The 8801-nt window shown below is 43.5% G+C and overlaps 1 pseudogene; it reads left to right on the forward strand.

Annotated features, from left to right (window-relative positions):
* The first annotated feature begins 1240 nt into the window (after positions 1–1240).
* LOC116876246 lies at positions 1241–1367 on the forward strand (annotated as a pseudogene).
* Positions 1368–8801: the final 7434 nt, after the last annotated feature.

The raw sequence follows: 8801 nt of genomic DNA on the forward strand, positions 1-8801 counted from the left end.
GATGGCAGGGAAGGAAGGAGCTCTGCCTGGGTCAGGAAAGTGCTGGGAGGAATCGCGGCATGGGGTCATCCCTCCAGGAATCGGGGAGTCTGCCCTCTGAGGTTTGCAGCAGCACGCTATTAATAACATCCTTGTTTTGGAGGTGGAGACTGTGTTTGAAAAAGGTGAAATTTGGAAAACAATAATAACAAGTAATAAGTAGTACAGTAAGGCCAATGAAGGTAGTCTCTAGTGTGTGATGAAGGGGTTTTTTTAGCATAGAATGGGATGTGTCTCTATCTGCAGGCAAAATCATGGACACAGCTTCTCCAGCAGTTTCTAGAAAGAAGCCAGTTCAGCTCCAACTGCAAGATGCATTATCGTTGAGAGGCTGGGGCTTGGATGTCCATAAAAGGGACACATTGTTGTGTGTCCCCCTGGAGATCCACTCAAACATGAGCCTGAGTTCCAGCTCCACTTCTCTTAATGAGCTTGCACGAAATGGCCGTTAACCTCTCACCCAGTGAAGAGCTAATAAAATACATTTCATTAAGTTGTGTGGGCACTTGAGCTGAAAAATTCACATTTGATTTATTTTTGTTTTTGTTTTTTAATAGTGCTTTTTAAAGATCTTCATAACATAGAAATGCATTGCTTTTTCTGGACTAAAACTACTTCTTCCCTTATTCACTGAAGGAAAATATTAAACATGACAGTAATGGCAAGCATCACACCACCTGATGTCACTAAATTATGAAACCTGTTCAAGTTCCTGTAGGCTTCGTTACAGCCCAAGCACCACTGGTCTTTTTGATAGTTTCAAAGTTTTTAGGGAGCAACCTGAAAAACTGATAAAAATTAACCATCTTAGTTTATGCCGAGTGAAATAGGTCAAGCAGAGAGAGTCGATCATCATATGGTTTCACTTACTTGTGGAGCATAAGGAATAACATGGAGGACATGGGGAGATGGAGAGAAGAAGGGAGTTGGGGGAAATCAGAGGGGGAGATGAACCATGAGAGACTCTGAGAAACAAAGTGGGGGTTTTGGAGGGGAGAGGGTGGAGGGATGGGTGAGCTTGGTGGTGGGTATTAAGGAGGGCACGTATTGTGTGGAGCACTGGGTGTGGTGCATAAACAGTGAAACTTGGAACAGTGAAAAAATAAATTTAATTTAAAAAATTAACCATCTGTGTCTTTGTCTCAGTTTGTGAAGAAGAAGCAGGAAAACCAGACTGCTCACCTTAGGAATATCCACACTTCGCCTGACACCCGTCAAGCTCTTTCCCCATGGTGACCCAGTGAGCCATGGCTGTAGACAGTGGCCTCTTGGTGCTGTCTGCAGCTTGCTAATTATATAGGTAGCCCTAAGGGACCTTGGAGATGGACCTTTCCAGTGGACATTCATGTTTGACCTCATGGCATCACTGATCTGGGTTGTAGACAAGTAATGTGGTGTCTCTGGAAAGCCCCAGGGTACAGTAGCCAGGGTCCACATGGGCCAAATCATCATGTCCTTCTGTACCATGCTGCAGAACAAGGATCATGTGACTGAGGCCATTTGCAGGGCCAAGTTCAAGTTCTCTGGGCACCAGAAGATGAGCTGTGCTCTCGTCCTGTCTTTCCTTGCCCCAGTGTCCAGCCTTCCTGACGCTATTCCTTCCATCGTTCCCTAGAGCACATCTCCACGAAGTGGGGTGTTACTCAGTTCAATGAGGATGATTTTGAAGACATGGTGTATGCAAAGCGGCTCATCTCAGATGACTGTGGGGTCCAACACATTGCTGGTCACAGCTCCCTGGACAAGGGGTGGGCTCTGCACTCATGAGAACCTCGGTGCTGCCCCTTCCTTATTCATGCCTGACAATAAATCTTACTTCCTGTCCCAAAATTACTCATACTTTGGCTTGTTGGATTGGTGGTGATTCGTTTCTTTGTTTGTTCATTAATTTAACACATGCTTATTGACTGCTTTCCCTGTTGCCAGCACTGTCCTCAATGCTGAAAGCTCATCAGTGGACAAAACAGACAAAAATTCCTATCTTCATGGATCTTACTTCTAACTTGGGAAGAGAGAGATGCAAGTGATGTGTAGATAAATAATTCAAATACTCAGTGTGTCAGATGGTGAGTCACAGTAAAGGGGCTGCAGATTTCAATTACACGATCAGAAGGGAGCTTACTGGAAGGTGATGAGAAACGTCTTGAAAATGACCCACGTGGGCATCAGGGAGGAGAGTGTTCCCAGCCTGTTCCAGGGACCAAAGCAGGTGGGGCTGGAACCCTGATGATGCAGAGAAGGAGTCCTTCAGACAGGTGACGGTAGCAGTGTTTTTTCTCAAAAATGTATAAAATGAAAAACTTTATCTCAGTCTTAATTGAAGGAGCAGCAAAAATCCTCTGTGCTATTTTAACAAAACAAAACCTGTCCTCAACAGAGACATAAATGTGATTCATTGATTTGACAAAGGGCCTCCTGAACAGTCAGATAAGGTTCAAGTTTTGCAATTTCATGTAAAAGAATCCAGGTGTCTGCAACAAGAACTTTCTATGGTGATAAAATTGTTAAGGTCAAAATACTCACACCTTTGCTTGCTGTCTCTCTTCACCAAGTCCTTCTTGTAGCTATCAGGTACCCTGATTCCACTGTAAATTCCCATGGCACTCGTCTGCAAATAACTCACTCGTGTCTCCAGTGTCTCACAGGAAGACGCCCCCACTCCCGACAGCTTCCTTCCAGGGAACTTGCAGGACCCCAATTCAATGGTTGATGCAATGTTATTGTGAGCCTCACTTAGTATTTGTGTCATTTACTCTGCTGCAATGTCTGTAAATGTCGCCGGACCCGAGTCTCAAGAATTCACCTTATTTTCCTTATCTCCGAGAACTCTGCCACACACAAGTAGAGACGTGTCCTGTTATGTGGGTCGTTGTCCCATCAACATTACACACCTTACCATCACTCACCTGGTTCAATGCATGAGTTCTTATTGGAGGGGTTTCAAAGACTTTCTAGTATAGCATCCACTCAGGGTGCAAGTGTCCTCCCCTGTAACACAACAGTATGACAGTATGTATGTATGTGTGTATATGACATGACTGTATGTATGTATGTAACATGACAGCGTGTCAGTATGTATGTGTGTGTGTGTAACATGACAGTATGTGTGTGTGGAATAAGACTATATGTGTGTGTGTATGTATGTGTGTATGTAAATAACATGACAGTGTGTGTGTGTGTGTGCGTGTGTGTGTGTGTGTGTATGTATATAATGTCATGACAGTATGACTGATGTCTTAGGGCTAGAAAGGGACTATCCCATCTGGCTCATCTGTCTGACAAGTGGACTCTATTTTGTAGAATTCCTACACTTAGTTTCCAGTTGTCCATGTTATAATGGAATCCTCTAATGAGAGAGTTCACACAGTCAAATCTAACAATTCATATTGTAAGCCATGGATAGTCAAGTCCAGCATTGCACAAAAAGCCACACGCCATGAATACATGGGTTTTCCCAGGATTTGGGGCTAGTTCAACACTCAGTGATCAACCACTATAACGCATTACATCCACAGGCTAAAGAAGAAAGATCGTATACACATATCAGTTGAAACAGAAAAAGCATTGACAAAGCCTAACACCCATGCATGATACAATGAAAAATCCACAAACTAGAAACAAAGAACAGACCTTAGCTGGTAAAGAACAACCACAGAGCCACACAACAGGCATCCTATCAATGATGAGGCACTCAGTGCTTTCTCTGTGATACAGGGAGAGTGTCTGCTCTCACCTCCCTTACTCAACATCCTACTGGAAGTTCTAACCAGCATAATAAGGTAAAATGTAGAAATAAAAATTTATAATGACTCATTATAGCAAAGATGTCAGTTTTCTCCAAACTGATCTATAAGTTTATGCAATTACTATCAAAATCCCAGCAACCTGACAACCCTATCCAAAATTTGTATGGAAATATTCAGGCCTGGAATAGTTAAAGTAATTTTGAAAAAGAGTAAAATAAGAACAATAATTTTACTCAATATTAAAATCTACTATAGACCCACGGTAACCAACACAGTGTGGTATTGGCAGAGGACAGACACACAGATCAAAGAACGGAACACGAAAACCAGATACTGACCCACACGGATATGCTCAGCTGACCTTTAACAAAGGACAAAGTAATTCTATAAATGTTGGATAGACCTCAACAAACAGCACTGGATTAACTGAAGAGCCATAAGAAGAAAGAAAGGAAGGAGAAAGAGAAAGAGAGGAAGGAAGGAAGGGGGGGGTAGGAAGGGAGGAGGGAAGGGGAGGGATGGAGGGGGAGAGAGAGAGAGAAAGAGAGAGAGAAAGAAAGAAAGAGGGAGGGAGAGAAAAAGTGGAGGAGGGAGGAAAAGGGAAGGGAAAGGGAAAGGAGGGGAGGGAAGGGAAGAAAAAGAAGTTCTAAATAAACTTCATACCTTATGTAAAAATTAACTCAAAATTGATATTGATCACAAACAATATAAACATAAGACTTTTAGAAAAAAAAAAAAGAAAACAGGATATAACCTTTGGAATCTGGAGCCAGGTAAAGGTTTTTTAGTCTTTACATCAAAAGCACGATGTAGAAAAGGAAATACTGCTGAATTGGGCCTCATCAAAATTAAACATTTTGGGTGTGTGAAGTACCCTGTTAAGATAAAGAGAACATACAGGCCAGGAGACAATATTTGCAGACCACAGATCTGACAAAGGACTGATACCAAGAACATGTAAATAAATCTCAAAATTAAACAGTAAAAAAGCAAATAATCAATTAGAAAATGAGCGAAGGAGAGAAAACAGATTTCACTGAAGTTGATGGTCAGCTGACAAAGAAGAACATGAAAAGACACTCAGCGGTGGAAGGACTGGGGAAACGCAAACTCGACCACAACAAGGGTCACTGCACAGCTATCAGGGCAGCCCCAGTAAAAAGAGCCCCCACCAGACAGTGCCGAAGAGGTCAAGAGCCTGCCCACTTGCACACTCACTGCCTCTGGGAACATAGTGTGGCAGCCCCTCTGCAAAGTGGTGTGGCAGCTTCTTTCAAAATTAAAAATGCACTTGCCAGAAGACAACGTGAGCAACCATTGCCTTCTTGGGCATTTATCCCAGAGATTTGAAAACCCCTTCACCCAAAAATCCGTACACCAGTGCCCATGGCAGTTTTATTCATAATAGCTCAAAACTAGAAGCAACTTAAATACCTGTTAAGGGGTGAATAATGAAACAGGCTGTGGTCGATCCACACCATGCATGGAGTAGCATGGAACAGCACTGAGCAGTGAAAGGGCACAAATAACCCGTGTAAGCAACAGCCGGGGACTGAACTGAATGACAGAAGCCCAATCACAAAAATTACCCATTGTCTCATTCCATCTCTATAGCACTCTCTGAAATGATAATTTTATGTAAATGAAAAGCAGATAGTGGTTGCCAGGGGTCGGGGGAGGAGGAAGGGAGGACTATGCTATAGAAGGTAGCATGAGGACCCCGGGATGGAGCTGTAATGAATCTTGTGCTGGTGATGGTCACAGGAAACTGTACAGGAGATACAATTGCGAAACACTACACACACACACACACACACACACACACACACCTTTCAGTCACACAAATAATGTTGCAAAAAGCAATTCCCACATATTACCATGTTACTACAGTCATTCTGTCACTAGGTGTGTGTATGTGTGCGTTTGTAAATATTTGGGGAAAGCGTAAGTCTAAATTGCAGACATGATGACTCTTCAGTTGTCCAAATGTCAGTGTGTAATTTCTAAAAAACTAAAGACTTTCTATGTCTTAACCACAGTATGATTTTTGCATTCAGGAAGTAATTATTGATATAACCCTGTTGTCTGAGTCACAGACTTTATTCATTTTGGCAGTTTTCCCATAATGCTCCTTATCTGAGGCAAGATCCAATCTAACGTCCTCTTTGCTCTGAGTTTTGTCTTTTTCATTTCCTATAATCTTCCACCATTTTATGACCAAGACACTCTACAGAGTGCAGGCCAGTCATTGTGAAGAGTCCTTCCATGTCAGCTCATTGGAGGTTTCCTCCTGGTTAGAGTCGGGGTGTGCATTTTTGGAGGAGACGCCACAGGTATGAAGTCATGGTCTTGCCAGCGAGTTGTATCTGAAGGCATTCAGTCTCAACTTCTCCCATGACGGTGATGTTAATTTGATCAGGTGATCACCTGATCAAGATACTCTCTGCTATGAAGAAGTTACTATTTTGCCCTTGATAACTAACAAATGACTGGAGGAAGATACTCTGAGATGAGATAGAGACCATGTTTTTCTTCTTATTCTTGTGTAATAATTTTGACAACCGCTGATGTTTCTTATCTAAAGCGACTTTACGGACAGTCGCCAAACAATGGTATCTCAGGTCCATCATTTCTTCCACTGACTTTAGGCAGATTTCTACCATAAGGCTGGACTTCCATTCTCTCCCATTTATGATCCTTGTATTTGATTATATCACTGAGCTATGTCTCTGCATGACACCCTATCTTCCGACTGAATGAACCCATCCCACTTCCATATTCCGATAACATCTCTTTTTCTCCACTCTGTCTAGCATTTACTACAGATTGCCCAGTGGTCTAATTATTTGTCAGCATTGCTAGAATATTTGAAAATCTTCTGTTCATCATATGTGTCAGTGCCGAGTCATGCACTCCTCCCACATGAACTATCCCTCCTTCCCATCACTTCAGGAACTATCTCTAACATCCAAGTCTGGTTAGGTGACTCCAGCTTAGAACACATTCATGATTTCCTCTTGCCTACAAGATAGAACTCAAATTACGTCACAGGACACAGGAGCCCTGTGTTTGTACAATCCCTGTCCGTCTCCTCCAGCATCATGCCCCCAATACTTCTTCCCTGAATCCCTGTCACAGCCTCACCACTCCACTCACAGACCCTGGATTTATCATGCTGTTTCATGTCTTCCCACAGAAATCACTTCTGCTTGTGTTTCCTTCCCCATCCTGTAAAATGTGAGAACCCCACTCATCCCTTCATTGGTCACATCAAGCAAATTATGGCAAGGGCTCCATGCCTGACCCTCAGTACAAGCTGCCTCTATCAAACCCGTCTTCCCTCGTCTTCATATGAGCATGTCCTCGAGTGATAGCATCGACTAGACCTGTGTAATGCAAATCATTCTCCCCTCACTACTTACCCTTCCTTTACATCAGGGGAACAACATTAATTACTTTTGTGTCTCCAGTGGGAACATGTAGTGGATACATGAAAAAAATGACTCAACCAATTAATGATTCAAGAGTAGAAATCAGTATATATTTTTTGGATTCAATTGCATTGAAATGAATGAACAGAAACATGTTCCTCCGGGAAGTTAAACTTCATTCTTCTGCACAATTATCAAAATTACCCTGGAGTTTTTCCTTCAGTCTGTTTGGTAATCCAATTTAAAATTTAGACCCAAATACTTTAAAATTTAAACGTTTATTGGAAAAAAAAATGTATATATACTTAGAACAACAAAATAAGAACCAGGATAGACTGGAAAACGTTAATTAAATTTGCTTTGGGGTGATTTTAGAGGCCATATGATCAAATCAGAATATTTTATTAAAACAAATAACCAAAGCTTTCATTATTATTCCCTAGAACATAACCTCATTAATTCAACTTTAAAGATTAACTTCAAAAGCGAAGTTGGATTTACATCTTCGAAAATTTGAGAACATCCCCTGTTCCTTTGAAGGAGCTAATGTATCCTGAACACAAAACCTTCAACACCACTTACAACACAATTCTGGCACCCGGGCACGTAAGGATCCTGTAGATCATCACTCCTGTCCTTACAATAAGATCAAACTGGATGTACTACAAGCTGAGGATTTTTCTTGGAACCCAGGAGGAGGGCGGTCAGGACAAATCCTACCCAGAAATCTAGAGAGACAGGTTCACCCAGAGAATCACAGCCCGGAGGAGCCAGCCGTGCGGCCGTGCTGGAGCCTCCGCTGCGAGGAACACAAGGCTGTCATTTTGATGAATTGCCGGAGGCTGAAGATCTCTCCCGGCTCTGGCCGAGGAGGAGAAGAGCGACATGCTGAACCATGCCCAGAACCTTCTCCACAACCAAAGCCCACCCTGTGGGGAGAAGGCTGTCATGCCTCACAGCAGCTGGGGAGGGGCAACCCTCCCACCCCAGGCCCCCTGTCTTCCCACCTCAGCAGAAGAAGAAGATGCACATTTCCCAGCTCGGAGGCAACATGGTGAGGGGCGCTGGAAGCAGCCTGGGCAGAAAGCACGTGGGGCCCAGATGCCGGTCAGCTCCAAGATGAGATGCGGCTTGAAGCAGACAGATGCCTGCCCTCCTCCAACCCCAATGCCCACCAGCAGGGCTCCTGGGTGCTAACACAGACCTTCTCTCTCTGAGGAGTGTTCGGGAATGCCTGAGCTCGAGGGGCAGGCAAAGACAAGGGCACCAGAGACAGCAAACATCAAATATTCAGACCTCCGGACCAGATGAACGTATTTCCTCACATCAAGCCCGAGGTGCCTCCTTACTCCACAGCACCACATGTCTGGCTTCGGCACCAAACGTACAAGGCATGACAGAGGCAAGCGATGAGCCGTCCCCAGAGCCAGACTCAGCTACGGAACAGATGCTGGAGCCGTCGCACCAGGAGTTTGCAAGAACCATGATTAATGCGTTAAGGGCTCTAATCAGAAGAGAGAATACATGAGAGAACAGACGGATATGGTCAGCAGAGAGAGTGGAAGTCCCAGAAAGAATCAAAATT

Source organism: Lontra canadensis, unplaced genomic scaffold (assembly GCF_010015895.1).
Source record: "Lontra canadensis isolate GAN:19392208 unplaced genomic scaffold, GSC_riverotter_1.0 scaffold44, whole genome shotgun sequence".
In the NCBI taxonomy this organism is placed as follows: domain Eukaryota; kingdom Metazoa; phylum Chordata; class Mammalia; order Carnivora; family Mustelidae; genus Lontra; species Lontra canadensis.